The 15,742-nt window shown below is 39.3% G+C and overlaps 1 long non-coding RNA gene across 1 annotated transcript in view; it reads left to right on the plus strand.

Moving 5' to 3' along the window:
* Positions 1-343: 343 nt before the first annotated feature.
* The window catches only part of LOC120755629 (uncharacterized), a 38,089-nt gene continuing 22,690 nt past the window's right edge, over positions 344-15,742 (plus strand). Inside the window, exon 1 of the long non-coding RNA XR_005701841.1 lies at positions 344-452. This is a non-coding gene — a long non-coding RNA (uncharacterized LOC120755629). The remainder of the gene's footprint in view (positions 453-15,742) is intronic.

A 15,742-nucleotide genomic window follows, 5' to 3' on the forward strand; every position in this document is an offset into this window, starting at 1 on the left:
GGTGGATTAAAGACTTTTCGACTTTGTGCCTTTCTAAAAATAGCACACCTTGCAAATTGACTGTGAGGTATCACTGGTTTTAAGCAATACAGGATTGACATAAACCCAGCACTGCCCTATCCACCACTAAACCATTACATCTACCTGACTTCAAATACCTCGGGGGATGGCATCTTAACCTCTTCTCTGGGCAGTCTGTTTCAGTGCTTGGAAATCCTTTCCACAAAGAAAATTTTCATAATGTCCAATCTAAACATCCTCTGGTGCAATTTGATATAATTTCCCCTTGTCCTATCACTTGTTCCTTAGGAGAAGAGACCTATCCCCACCTGGCTACAGCCTCCTTGTAGAGAGCAATGCAGCTATTCTGAAGTGGCCCCAGGACAGGGACATTTGGCCATGTTTGCTGTCTCCTCGCGGCTGCTGACCCACTCAGGGGTTGCCAACCCTCTGTAAGTGCATGTATTTTATATTTGTCTGGATCCTAAAGTCTGATCTTGGTCATGGAGCCTCTACTTGTGAATTTGTGCTGATACATCAGTATAGCTGCACAGGGGAGTTTTCCTGATTCATTTTGTAAGGTAAAATGCTGCTTGTAAGTTCTTCCTCCAGATAGAATCTTAACAAATGTTGGAAAGGTGGAACTGTAATTATAGAGGGATATATTCTCCAAGCCTTTTCAGAGGGTTCTAAATACAGAGGTAGCATCTTCACAGCAATCTGTCTCTAGAATTTCTGTTCTAGATGTGCTGTACTTCGTACATATTTTTGTTAAATCAAAATATAGTGCAAACTAGAATGCATTAAAAAAAAAAAAAGGCAAAGAGAGGAAAAAGCCCATAAAATCTCTCATATTTTTGGGAAAAATACAGTGATGTTATTTGCAATTGATAACTGCAGTTATAAAATCTATTATTATTATCCATTTTCATTCAAGAGGTATATAACCAGGCACCAAATATTTATAATTTTTTTTTAATCTAGTGCTTTTGGAGGCACAAATACTACCATGCTCTTTCAAATGGAATGTCATAGCACGAAACTGGTCCAGTCATCAATATTTATTTGATATCATATAATATACTGCAGGGAAATTCAGCATGACACTTTGATCTCTCTGTTTGAAAAGAGCAAAATTACCTATATGAACTCAGATCAAGATAAGAGTGCTCTTACTTATACGGTACTATTAAATTGTAAAAATTAAATACAAGAATTATAAAACCTGGGCATTTCTAGATGCACCATATTGTTTTGCTACCATTCAAAAGTGCTGTAGCAAGGGCAATAATGTGTAAGCACTGGGTTATTACCTTGCTTCGTGTAATATCTAGCTGGGTAAATCAGGTTGTTTACAAGGTAGTTTTGTCAAAGAGGTAAATTTATCTTTCTGCAGTGGACAGGAATATAATTTTCTCCAAGTAACATGTCAGTGCTTAGTGTGGAGTAGTAGTGTTGGGTGAGGATTTCCTGAGGGTGCACTGAGACGGCATTAGACAAATCTGTTGCTGTTTTTCTCCATTAATGTTCTCTTTCTGAAGAGAAGGTTAACTGTGGTCAGAGGGCTTGGGTGTTTAAAGGGAAAGTTTGCTTTTTTCCTTCTCCTTGTCACATGAGTGTGTCTCATGTATATCATGTGGGCTTTACTGTGGTGGTGTGAGAGTTGTTTTATTAAGTTATTTTTGTAAGATTTTGAGTTACTTTTGTAATGGTTTAGCCCACTGTATACCCCTGTGTTCTGTATTGGTTTTCCCCTTATGAGTTAGGTTGGTTAACCAGACGTTTTCTGTCAGTCATTCCTTCCCTACACCTGTCGCTGTCAATCCCCCCCTCTCTCCTCGTGGTCGTCCTGTCTGTCACTCGGGGACCCTTCCCTTGCTTCTGGAAAACTCCAGGAGGGGCGTCGAGTGATAGGCTGGGGCCCTGGAGACCCCCTCCCATTATTTTGTGGTTGGTCCCCAGTTTTAGGGTTCACACCCCCGGTTACCCCCCCGATTCCTGTGACTGGCTGACCGGTTGTCGCCCCCCCCCGTTTCCACCCCCCCTTAAAAACTGCCACACGCCTGCTCTCGGGGTCTCTCCTGGGCAGCAGGTGCAGAGTGCGGAGCTCCGCGCTCCCTCTGTCTCAATAAACCTACGTTACACCCTGCGCAGAAGAGTCCGCCTTTCATTCAGCTGCCGCGGTTGCTTGCTCCATCTTCGTGCCCGTCGCTGCTGGTGGGATCCAAGTTCCCACAGGGAGGAGGCGGCTCGCTCTGCCTGCCGCCCCGACCTTACCACGCTGCCGCAGTGAGACACACTGAGCTAGCCTGTGGCCACGCTGGTCAGCGCAAACTGGACACTGCGACACTTTACCATGTGGGTTTTAGATTTGATGTGTAACAAACTGCAGGGAGATTCAGCATGACACTTTGATCTCTCTGGTTCTGCTCAGGAGGAACTGAAGTTGTAGGATGGGATCATATCTCTGCAAGTAATAAAACTGAAGAGGTTAGCATGGGGTTAAGTCCTGAAATTAAACCCTAATATTGGGAGAAGGAAGTGATTCTGTTCACCTATGGCTCTTGGGGACCCTATCTCAAATTGTATTATATCTGACTGGTAGAATCCCTGGTGTGAGTGTACCTTGTCTTTATTATTATTATTGATCATATATTCTTTTTTTTTACTTGAAGAAGAATAATTTCTTTCCATACTAGGGCAAAACATAATTTTGAGAACACAACAGTTCTTTCAAAGTCGAATTGAGCTTGAATTTCCCACTACACAAGTTGCTATGAATTTGCAGAGGGACTTCTATATGGAAGGAACCAGCCTTCACATGAAGTTTAAAAAAAACCTTTTTTTTTGCCTTTGATCCATGTCTGTATTCCCAGGACTCATCCACAAGGGGGACATAGTTCTAAACAAATACACATCTTGTGGTTATTTTTGAATATGCACATTTCTAATCCTTCTTATTATAAATGATTCACTTGGAATGCCTTGGGACAATCTCAAAACTGTGCATGCAGTCACTAAGAAAACTCTTTGACAGGAATAAATAAAAACACTTTCATTTTTTAATGATTATTTTGGGGAGCTTTTTTTGTTTGTTTATTTGTTTACTGATGGAGATGAATTTTCTCACCTGAGTGTAAAAACTGACTTCTGATTACTCATGTATATATATGTGCCAAAGAGATCATTGTGTTTGTTGTCTTCTGAAGAACATTAGTTTGGCCTTCTTGAGAATGGATTGACATTTCTCCACTTGCTTCAGACACAGCTGGAGCTATCTGGTAATTAATCTAGAGGATGTGGTAATGAGCATTTTCCCATTCCTATGTCTATCTACTTTCCTAATAATTAGTTCTGTGTGAAACAAAGATTTGAATTAGAGGACAACAATACGTTGGCTTATATAACAACTTGGCTCAACTTCTGAACTCCAGAAATAGTTTTTGGTTTGTATTACAATTGTATTCTAGGGCTCTGAGAAAAATGAGAATTATGATTGGGGCCTAGTGGATTGTGGCATCTGAGATTCTTTCTAAATTTCTGGTATTAAAAAATGCAAATCTACATGCAAGCAGACCCTCCTGAAAGGGAGAATAGGTAATCTGAGGGTGATATCTCATTTTATAACCAATTTTGAGTGGGAGTACTCACTTTGCATTGTCTGGCTAGGTCTGAGTTTTGGGAAGGGAATTTGGTACTTAGTTGAGCAGAGCTACCCTGATTATGACTAAAGAAAGGAAACTGTCACTGTAGCCTCTTTTTCATTCACTAGGAAGCCTTGACTTTACCTATAAAATGTTAATACCAAATGTCTTTTTATGCTTGGTATTTAAAATGTAGTTCTGCTTATACAGCTATCCAGTATCAGAAATGAAAGAGCAAGATATCATCTCTCTTTTCACCTAGCTGTAAATATTATATTGATGAAAATTATTTTGCAGACTAAATTGCTGTGAGTTTACCTAAAATGACTCCTCAAGCCCACTCAGATGACTCATATCATCCACAGGAGACCAAACTAGATTATCATAAATAATGTGCTTCACATTTATGTTTATCTCTCAGCATTTTTTTAATTGTTCTTGTGAATGAGTGATATTTTTCTTATGTACATTTGAAGTTTGCCTTATTAGTTCATTTTCTACTTAAAAATCCCAAATGTCTAAATACAGATTTTCCCATCAACCCAGCTGGGAATACATGGAATTTAAAGATTTCTAGCCATGTGAGTTTTCTGGAATCTTTTGTAAGTTCTGGAACTACCAGTTCTGTTTAGAATTGACACCACCTTGGCAAAGATTTGTTAAGTCTATTCCCCAAATCCCTGTAGGTAAAAATTTTTAGAGCCCTGAGTGGTTTTTTTTAATCCTTTGTAATCCTTGCAGTTAAAAGGCTTTTTCCAGTAGCTAACCTAAACCTTATCTGCTTGAAATTTGCTAATCTTTTATTGTTCTGTCTCCCCACTAGACACGGGAATAACTGGTTACCTTTCTCTTCAAAGCAACCCTTTACATTCTGTCATCATATCTCTTCTCCTGTGATCCTCTTTAGTTTCCTTTTTTCCCCTCACAGATCTTTTTATTTCCTGTAGCTCCCCTCTGCTCTCTTCATTTGGCTTCATCCTTCTCAAATCTGAATGCAGTGTTGCAACTGAAATCTCAACAGTATTGAACAGAATAAATAATTGTCATCCTTTTCTTGCATAGGGTGTTTCGGTTAATGCATCTCAAAGTGATAGCTGCCTTTGTGTATCATCCTAGAAATGAGTCAATGGTCTGTATTCCTCTAACACTTCAAATCCTTTTCTTCAGAAGAGTTGCCTAGACTAATTTCTCAGTTTTGTACTTGATTTAGCCTTAATAAATGCAGTACTTCGCATTTATCTTTACACATTTTTTTTTTATTGGTGACATTGAATTATCTTTTCTTTCTTTTACTGTAATAGCAAACCATTCCAGCTTGATGTCATCTGTACATTTTGTGTGCGCTGACCTAGCTTCTTGAGGAAGATAATTAACAGAACTGGACTTCTGCAGGGTCTGAGCTGAAACAGCCTCCCTTAACACAGAATTGCTGACAAAAATATGTTTTAATTTTTGCCCTTTATTATCAACAGTCGGTGCTCTATAGCATAAACAATTACAAGCTGGCAGCAACAAATCTTCAGTTTATGTCATTTGTGACACGTGGTGCAATCTTTCAAGACGGTGTTTTGCATGAATGTACATTTTATGGTCAAACAGAAAACATGATCTAAATCTCTATCATCAATGGGTTGTTTGCTTTGGAAAAACATCGCTGGCAGTCCAAAGACACTAAGTCAGCCTATATGTTCCTCAAGGGATTATATGATTGACACATCTGTGTGAAATGAAGACTTGGTTTATTGAAATGATTCTTCTATCCCATGTTCTAAAGAGACTTCCACCACTTCTGTTTCCTTAGCACAATGATGGAGGCAGCTACAACGTGGAGAAATTAAGAACAAGTGTGCCAAAGTCAGGCAATGTGTCCCTCTAGCCCATGATCTTGTCTCCAGCAATGGTCAATAGAGCAGTGCCTCAGTAAAATCACAAGTACAAAAGAGAGCATACATTAATTGTTGTTCCTCCTCACCTCTTTTCCCAAGGTATTTTGTCAGCTTCCAATGCTTTATGGTGTCAAGAGCTTTCCTAAGCAAAGGTAATACTGTTGTACGGAAAATGATTCCTGCTTTTCTACAGATGTATTCCTCCTTTTGATTTGGTTGATTCAAATCCATAATCTCACATTTATCTGGATTAAGTTTTGCTCATTTTTTTATTAATATATGCTAGATTCAGAACAAAAGGTGGGATGTAGAAATTTGACATTTTCAAAGTAGGCATCGTCAAAAGTCTTTCTTCCTTGCAATTCTTTGCTCTATGCACTACATACTGCAGTCTCAAACTTTGCCTGTTGATCTCTCCTCGCTTATTTAATCTGAGCACAAGGACAGCAATATTGATGAGGAGAATATGAAACATTTGTGCTCTATATGGCAGCTGTACCAGTTAATATACTCCCTTTCATCAAAATGTATCTGAATGGTGTCACTGTAAATCCTCATTCATTGTCAAACGATTTCCTTGCTACAGTTGTGCTTTCCTCCCACTTTTTAGCAACAGCTGTAAAGGGAGTGGTTTTTATTGCATTTATTTTAGACACTACTTTGAACTTAATTCTGGAACTTTTTGAATAGTATGTGTCATGTATTTCACAGTGACCTTAGCATGCAAGCTTGAATTATCTGTGAGGCACTATACTTTCCCTTTGGTTTTTTGTTGCTTTGTCTTTGTGGATTTTGGGGTTGGTTGGTTTTTTGGTGCTTATTTATTCCATGGGAAATCAACAATGAGATAGGATGACAAATGTTTGTCTCTAGGTGCTCCCACCATTACAAAAACATTGTCAGAATCCTCCTTGCAGTGCTACCATCCAGGCAAAGGGAAGCAGAATATTCTAACACCACTGTATGCCATTTTTGACTGATGTAGTTTAACGAAATACTAACATTTTGCAGATAAAACTCCCCGGGTTGACTGCAAAAAAAACCTCCCCGGGTTGACTGCAAAAATGATTTCATGTTTTTGAGTCTTCTCGCTTTGTTTATTTATTTATTTGTTTGTTTGTTTATTCCATATTAGTTTTCTGCTGGATTTGCTAATTGAACAGGCCCATTGAGGGGTCAAGAAGTGTAGAGCCAGAACCAAAGGAAGAGAAACAAAGTGTGACAGGGGAGAAATGGAGGGAGCTGCCCGAAAAAAGCAAATAGGGCTAGAAAAATTGCTTCAAATGTTTGCTGCTCTTACACATCTCATCTTTCATCAGTGCCTAGGCACTGTGACAAAGTTCTTAACAGAGCACAGTGGCAGATCTCTGCTATCATGCTTTTTCTAGACAATTGTAGGTTTCTGTTCAGCACAGATGCACATTGCAGCAACTGCTTGGGCTATTTTGACTTGATGCCATGAACCCTCTTTTACAGTGGCATTCCAAGGCAAGTTAATCCCAGCACAACATGACAAGAGCACTCCAAAGGCAGGGCACTCGCTGGAGGCCGTCGTCGTGCTCCTGCACTGCTTCTCTTGCACTGCACCTGAGTGGAAGGGGGTGGGGGCGCTGGCAGTGGGTAGTGAACCATGGTGACAGATCTGACAGCTGCAGAAGCAAGAAGCTTAGGCTTTGAGACAAAGCTCTGCATCCCAGCCATCTGGGAGGCAGCTCTTTTTCCTCGGCTTTGCTGGTGGGTGTTGCCACTCTGACTGCTGGGGCATGCTCTGCTGCCTGTGAGAGTGTGCAGGCTTTTCATCTGCTATTAGGTTGTGAGTATCGGCTTGCTACCATATGGCTGCATTGAAAACAGGCAGAGAGGAGAATAAGCTATAAAGCAACAGTAAAAATTCTGTTCAATGCTCTTCCATGGTGAGAGAACTGCTGGCTCACCCTCCTCTTCTCCCAGGTCCTTACAGGTACTGGTTTAAATAGGTACACATGCATGCGTTCAGCCCCTGTCCCTCCCCCACTGAACTACTCCAAGCAAAGACATGCTTCCCTGCTTGACACTCTGAATCCTGTATAATTCAGGGTGCTCTTACCCTCTGCTACTGGAAACAGGAGGCTAAAGGAGGAATTAACAAAGATGGGGTTTGCTCTGACTGAGATGTTGCCAGCTTGCTGGATTGATCTGGTGGAAAAAGTGGAGGCTCTTCTCTCCTCTGAAAGAGGCTAATTCCCTCACACCACACACCACACACCACAATAGGAGAGAATCATGTAGCAGCATCACCAACTACAGAAAGATGATATTTTGCAATATAATTGTCTGTATGGCTGAAGAAGAACAAATGCTTTCCTTGTTCCCCATGGAACTAATAAAAAAAGGCAAGTTGAGGAGTCTAGGATAATTATTTAGTCATCTTAAATATTTATGAGCTACAGAATGTGCTACATGCAATTTAACAGGGACTTGACAATTGCAGCATACATCATCTTGTTTCACAGGGGCTAAAAATACTTAATCTTACTCTTTTAAAATAAAGCTTTAATCCTAAACATGTCTTAAGTTAAGAATGAAGCTGTAAACTGTGAAAGAAAGGACAAGAGGATTTTTTTTTTCTTATCATTGCAGAGGTGCAGGCTGGGGAAAACACTGCAGGAATAAAAGTTTTGTTGAGAAGATTTTATGTGAGCTTTCTGAGAGTGGTGATGGTAGTAGGGGTGTGTAATTATTGATATTAAACATTTTGCCATTGGCTTCACCAATATCTGGGGAATTTTGTTCTCTTTGGTAGGCTGGAAAAGGGATAGACTTTTCAGCTTTGTTTTGGTGACAATAAAATCATTGTTGCAAATCCAAAGAATGAGTTACAGTGGGATAACTCTCCCCATGCCATCTCTTTACAGGACTGGAGCCACAAATCCATAGGACAAAGTCTTCTTTCACTTTTTCTGGCTTTCATGTGGTTTTCTGTTCTAAGTGTGACTTGTTGATGCATAATTGGTTGAGGGGAAATTTACATTGATGAAGGACAGCTTCCACTGGCTGTGAAATCAGACATAATAGAACTCAAGTTTTCTAGAAAATGTTGCTTTATTTTAGGCAGTACAAGTGCTAGAACAGACTTTCTGATTTTCGGATTTCATAGTTTCTGTCTGCATCTTAACCTCCAAATTAGTAGCAGTAGTAATGATAAAACCTTGGTTATATGGGTTTATAGTAAGTAGTTGGTAGTTCATTTTGATGAGAGCAACACTGATGTGGAAGAGACCTGTAATGTCTCTGTTTCCTATTTCCTCACAAGCTGCACAGTAGACAAATTTTTAAGCATGAATGGATTTGGTCTTATGTATTTTTCTCATTTGCAACTCTATGCAACCAGTATACTTGAAAATGTTTCAGTACTGCTGAATTTGGCAGCCTACTTAAATTTTGGCTCTTAATTTTGGCAGTTGTCTTTATCCATTGTAATAGCTCAAGAGTGGCCAGGATTAAAGCTACCAGGCATTTGGGTTTCCTCAGACATAACTTACTTCTCTGCCAGGAAATTTTGTCTAGGAGTAATTTAAATGCCTTGGCTTGAGGACAGGATGCATCTCTATGTGTGCAGCTAGAGTAAATTTGCTTGCTTTGTGATACCTGGGATTCAGCGTGTATTAAATGCACAGAGACATGTCGAAAAAACCAAGTGCTCTGAGAGCATCTTTGTTTAGCAGATGTGCCTTTGCTGTTCAGTGTCACAGGACACACGCAAGCTATGTGTGTAGCACGAGTGCTGAGGAGCTGCCTGGTACTAGAATTCCCTGACTGCACACAGCACATGCACTGATTTATGCTCAGAAATCCATGGTGATGCTCTGAAGACAGTCTCTGCGTTGCATCAGCTATAACTTATGCATATTGAACAATCTGCACTGGAAGTGATCAAGGAGAACAAATGTTCTCCCCCCTAGCATCTGAAATACTTGCTATCTCTTGTGCCTAATGTAAATGTGCTTTCACAGAAATGTGAGGGTTTTAATTTATTGGAATGAAAATGTAGACAGTGTAAGGGGAAAGACTGATTTTGATCCAGTGTAAATTGTATAGGTGGGCTGAATGGACCGTATGTTGAACATCTCAGAGCAACAAGCCCAGAAGGTTGCTTATGTTGCAGCTCACTTTCCATTGCTGCAAAGTGGAGGGTTTTGAACCGAACACTTGCTTGAGCCTATGCCTGCTGCATACCATGATACGTGCTCACATCTTTGTGGCTCAGTGGCAGCAGAAATAGTGGAATCTAGAGCTTGCTGCAGAAAAAGAGAGACAGAAAAGATGAGGGAAAGCAAAATGTGCTTTCCAATTAGATAATGGCAAATATCCTACTTGTACTTGTGGAGGGTCAGAAAGGTAACAGCTGAAGGAGTCAAATAATAGACAAATTGATGATGGTAACTAAGAAAATATAAAAGAGACTCAATCTCTCTCTCACTGCTTGAGGTGCAGTAGATCAATTTAGCCATGGCTGTTGTTCGGAAATTGCTCTTGTTTGATGTTCCACAAGCAGATCATGCAGTTTCCTAGGAAACATCTTTTTCCACTTAAAATCTAATTTTCTTACATTGCTAGAACTGATGAGTCACCCTGTCTGGCTTTTGCTTACTTCCCTTACCTATTAAAATGAACTCACCAACTAGAAATCCAGGGATTTATTAATCTTTATCACTTGGCCCTTCAATTAACTCTTCTGGTTCCTCTCTGTTATCAGACAGTGTGCTTGATATGACAAGACAAAAGTCACAGGTTAGAAGACAATCAAAATCTGAAATAAATCATGGATCTCTTAGTGGAACATGCTTCCTAAACTGCAACAAATTCCCGTACTGAATAGTGTTTACATTAAGACCCACTATGAAATTCTACGTGTTTCTTTGCCTATAACATGCCATCATATTTTTTCATTACTGTTTTGTTAATTATTCCCTTATTCAGCTGATTTATAAATGGGCTTCAGCTTAGCAATTACAATAGCATCCAGTTACTGCCAGAAAATAGGTAGGTTCTGATAAATATTGCAAACAATGTTTAAAATCTAAAAGCCTCACTTCTTGGTTGAGATGCTGGATTTTAGTTTTATGTAATGATTGGCACTTGGGCTGAGTGGAAGGTTGCCAGAGAGAGGGACAAGGCTTATTCATGGCTGTGGTCAAAGGAACTGAGGTCAAAGAACGAGCTGGCAGCCTGAGTTTTCAGTGACTGGTGGAATTAATTCCAGTTTCCCAATACAAAGGCAAATGCTGCAATTTACAGTTACCTGTTGTTTGGGCTATATATAAAATCCTTGTCATTTGCAGATGCCTAATGAGCCCCTGTGGCTACATCATTAATAAAAGGTTCGTCCAGCAGAATACACCTTCCATAAAAATTCTCCATGGGCTAGAATTCTTACCCTTTTTCCATATTCAGCTGTGCCATAATCAGTATTCCTGCTGCTTCCCAGTGCCTCTGATGCCTCAGTTGACAGTATCCTACAGACGTGCCAAACCCTAGATAGTAATGCTGAGAAGCTTCAGCTGCTGACAAATGGCTTTCTATTCAAAGGGCAATCTCTCTGCAAGAGTAAGGCTCAATGTGACTCCATGTCCCAAGAGGGTGGGTAAAATAATTTCCCACTATAACTTTGTTTTAAAAGTAATGAAAATTTTTGGTTTAAGATTTTGGTGTAGTTATTTATTATTGGATTACGTACTTCTATCTTATTGTATATCTATTTGTCTCTACTAGCCCATGGCTTGTTCAGCTGCAGCTGGTGAGTGGGTGGCCTCATAGTATAAAGATATGCATAATGTTTAAAAAATTTGGTAGGCTAATGCAAGTACATTAGCTTGCTCTGTTTTTTGTGTATATTTCCGAAATATTAAAAATTACAAGGAATGACCATGGCTTTCAAGCATCAGTTTCACAGTATGGTTTCAAAGCAATTTCTTTAAATTAACATTAGATTACGAAGTCTGTGGAAGTGGTTTTCTTACAGACTTGTGATCCTATAGACTCATAAAAGCTGTTTGTCTTTTCCTTAATTAAAGGCTTTGACTTCTTATGATGAGTTCAATTAAAATAGGCCTTTCAAGCTAAATTTCAAGTTACTGATGATAGTTTTGAGGATTTTAGGGACTAGAAGACTGAGTTTCAGCAGGACCTAGGCTAAAAAGCTCACCTGGCCTATAGAGCAGCAAGGTTCAAGCCATATGTTTCTAGCTTGACAGCTGTGTTTGTACCTGAAAGGCACGTGTAATATCGACAGAGAAACACTACATGACTTAGACTTCAGTGAGTGCAAAATTTTATGGTATAAAAGAACTGTATAGATTGCACATTTACTTTGAAACCTTGCAAATGTGAAAGATGACCTTCATTCAGAGTCTGGACTCTTGGAAAATTTGGTGTGGAAATGTGTTGGTGGTTTTGATTTTTTTTCTTTAATGAGTTACGGGAATGGAGAGACGGTAGAGGCAAGGGAATAATAAAAAGGACACGCTTTAATGTTGTCGTTGCTAAATGAAGTACTTGCCAAACATAAATATTCACCCAGGCTCTGGGACTTACCCTCGATGAGGGAAAATAGATTGAGCCATACTCAAGCCATTGATTGCAGGCATTTGCTGAGGCCATTTGTAATAAATTAACTTTCTGTGCTATGCTACTATAGACTCAGTATAACTTTCCCACTCTTTTAAACAAGAAAACAGGTTGGATCAAAACTCTGGCAGCAGAATCCACTGCTTCCAAGTAAAATGATGAAACTACTGGTAATTTAGGAGAACTGGCTGCTGTACTCCCCTTTTATTCTGCTGGTGATGCATAAGTGCGCTTAGATCTTTTCATTCCTATTTCCAGCTCTCTGTCTCTTCCTTGATTAACAGTTGTGGTATACCACCATGTGTTGCCTGTGTGGCATCTGCTTCACATGTCTGTCTCTTCAGGGGCTAGCTACACCTGGGTATGACATAAAACGCCAACCTTGAGTCTTTTATCCTGGCCAGTGGCTCTTCATGGTCTAAGATGAAGGGAGTTGCATTATAGGTTTATTTACTTATTTCTGGAACTGTGTTGAATGTCTCAATTAAACATTCCTATTAGAGAATAAACACTTTTTACTGACCTGTGGATAACAAGAGTGATTGACAGTTCAAACGACTGCTTCACCGCACAAGCTGTCCCCAGACCACAATTTGTTATCAAGGAGCCCAGCACAAAAAGGAGGCTAATTTATAAAACTTATGCAAAACATCAGCACTTCTTGGTTCTTCAGTTCATGTAAACTTTTTCCCTTGTTTTGATTCATATGGATCATGCCTGATTGTTAAGATCAAAATGAAACAAAATTTTCTTTGTCACCAAGAGAGAAAAAATTATTTGTTTGTTTCATTTCTTATCCAACCATTTCATAAGCTCCACATTTATTGTAGCATGACATGTAGAAGGCCCCAGCTCTGTTGAGAATATTCATACAATAGCTGGCCAGTAACATGCCATGAATAAGTGATTATAATTTATATGTATAGAAATCTAAATCCTTTTAAGCCAAAAAAATCTATTGCTGAAAATTCTCACTGTTTGTTCCTGTTTCTTTGTCTGCACTGTGGGGAGGAAATCATTTAGCCTAACCTTAATGTAGCGTATGCCATCTCGGTATAATCTTTACCTCTCTTGCATTTGTGTAGTAAGAAGTCATTCTTGTCCAGAGACACTCTTGAAATTCTGGAATTAAAGCCAGACTTTGTTCTTATGTATTCTCTTGGAGAAAAATGTAACTATGCTCACTATGCTTATGGTGTAATTACGGGGTCTCTCTTCCAGGAGTAGGCAGAAGATATTAGTTATCATAATGTGCATGAACTTGGACTTCAATGCAAAATTTATAAAGAAGTTGCAAATGAATCATTTCTACTAAATATCGGTAGGTTTTGGAGAATAATAGCATGCAAAAATATGCCAAATAAATGTAACCTTTACACTCATAGAAATGCCTTTTTTGTTGTTGTTTGTTTCTTTTTTATTTTTTGTTTGAGGGGGTGTGTTTGAAGTCTTCTGTAATGCTGACTGTAAGTATTTGAAATGTAGTTATTGAAATTTGATCTCTCATTTAGGGGTAGCGACAAATCACATACTGTTGTTTCCACTTCCTGACTATATTATCAGAATTCTTGTAATCAGTGAGATGTCTTAAGATTGCTACTGGGAATTTTAATTTATCCTTCTGGATAACAGAAGAAAATAGAGGATTTGAAAAAATTGTCAACCACTTTGTCGGTCCTGAGTGGCCAGGCCTTTCCTGAAGCCTTTCATGTAGAACATTTTATTACCTCCCCAATATATTGGTTCCACACAGAGTTTAAAATTTACCTTGTCATCGTAATTGCACAAAAACATTACATAAGCAAGTAGGTCCTAATTGAGATAGATATTTTTCTACCTTTTTAATTAGTTCTGTAAAGGTCTTTGAAGGGGTTCACAAACCTAGATTATGCAGTGTCCCAATTGCATAAAATCTATTGCTTGTCTTTTATTCATATGCATGCTTAAGATTACTTGTCTCTGTGTGCATATGAGAATAGGTATTGATTCCTTGACAGTCCATGTTAAGCAAACAAAAACCCAAAGGAAATAAGTTTTCAAGCCTTTATGACAGGTTTTGCTGTTTGCTGTGTTTAGAGATGAATGATTTGAGATGGAACAGAGGAACCTCAAAGAATTAGTGAGATGTAAGTATTAGCCAAGGTGAAAAAGTTCTGATATCTTTCTAGGAAGAAAACATTCTGAGCCTCTACAACTGAAATAATAATTTTCCAATTTAAAATGGGTATGTTAAAAGCTTCCTACTTTTGGGATACATATGCATCATCATTATTCTTCAAAATTTTGCTGTTTTGTTTGTTCCCCCTTCAACCCCCATATTTCTTCCTACCCTGGAAGGTGGAAATTAGTAGGATATATGATTTCACAGAGCAACATGCACAGTTACCATATGCAGATAATTCTACCATGATGATATGACAAAACAAGAATTCAGAGTTGGAACATTTCAGAATTGGAAATTACCAAAATCAAGAATTTTCTAAGTTATTACTCTTTTAACCTCAAAAATGCTATTTTGGTAGAGTACTTTTTTATTTAAGATATGTTTTTAAGCAGGAATCTATTCTCTTCCCTCATTTTGTTTTTGTACTATACCATCATACAGACAGCTGTAAAAACCATCAAGAGAAATAGGCTCTTCAGGCTGATAGCTCCAAAGCCTGGCACCAGAACAAAGGTGGTACAGTGTCAGATCTTTGTTCCCTGTGTGAATGAGCACCCAAAAGTGGAATCAAACATTTTCTGTGTTGTGGAGATCTGTGGATGACTTGGAGTGGTGAGCTTCAGGACTCTCTCTGATCCAGGCTGAGGAGGAATGCTCATTTTCTCTATATAATACTTGCATGATCCCTTGTGCTTCTGGGTTGTCTGAGTCCATTTTATTCTTTATCATAGAATGATTTGCCTTGGAAGGAACCTTCAGGATCATCTAGTTCCTGACCATTGTTCTGAGCAGGGATAACTTTTTCCTCCCTAGAACAGTGGAAGGCACTCAAAACTCCACCCAACCTGGCCCTGAACACTTCCAAGGATGGGGCATGCACAACTGCTCTAGGCAACCTGTTCCCTGCTTCACCACCCTGTCAGGAAAGAATTTATTCCTGTCTTATCTAAACTCACCCTCTTTCAGTTTAAAGCCAGTCCCCTCATTCTGTCACTGTGTGCCCTTGTTAAAAGACCCTCTCCATCCTTCTCACAAGCCTCTGTTTTGTACTGGAATGTGCTCTCTGAAGCCTTTTCTTCTCCAGGCTGAGCAATCCCAGCTCTCTCAGTCTGTTTTCACAGAAGAGGTGTTCCATCCTTCTGATTATCTTTGTGGCTTCCTCTGGACTTGCTTCAATGGCTCCATGAATTGTCTTACATTGGGGCCCCCAGATCTGGATGCAGCACTCCAGGTGGGTCCCATGAGAGTAAAGCAGAAGGTGAAAATCACCTTTGACCTGCTGGGTCACACTGCCTCTGGTGTACCTCAGGATCCTTTTGGCAGAGAAATGATTTTGAACTCTTCAGTGGGTGTTTTCACTGCTAAATACCTTTCTTTTTACCTTTACCTAAATACCTTTCTTTTTACCTTTACTGAATACCTTTCTTTGCCTTGCTCCTATG

Source organism: Hirundo rustica, chromosome 1 (assembly GCF_015227805.2).
Source record: "Hirundo rustica isolate bHirRus1 chromosome 1, bHirRus1.pri.v3, whole genome shotgun sequence".
Lineage (NCBI taxonomy): Eukaryota > Metazoa > Chordata > Aves > Passeriformes > Hirundinidae > Hirundo > Hirundo rustica.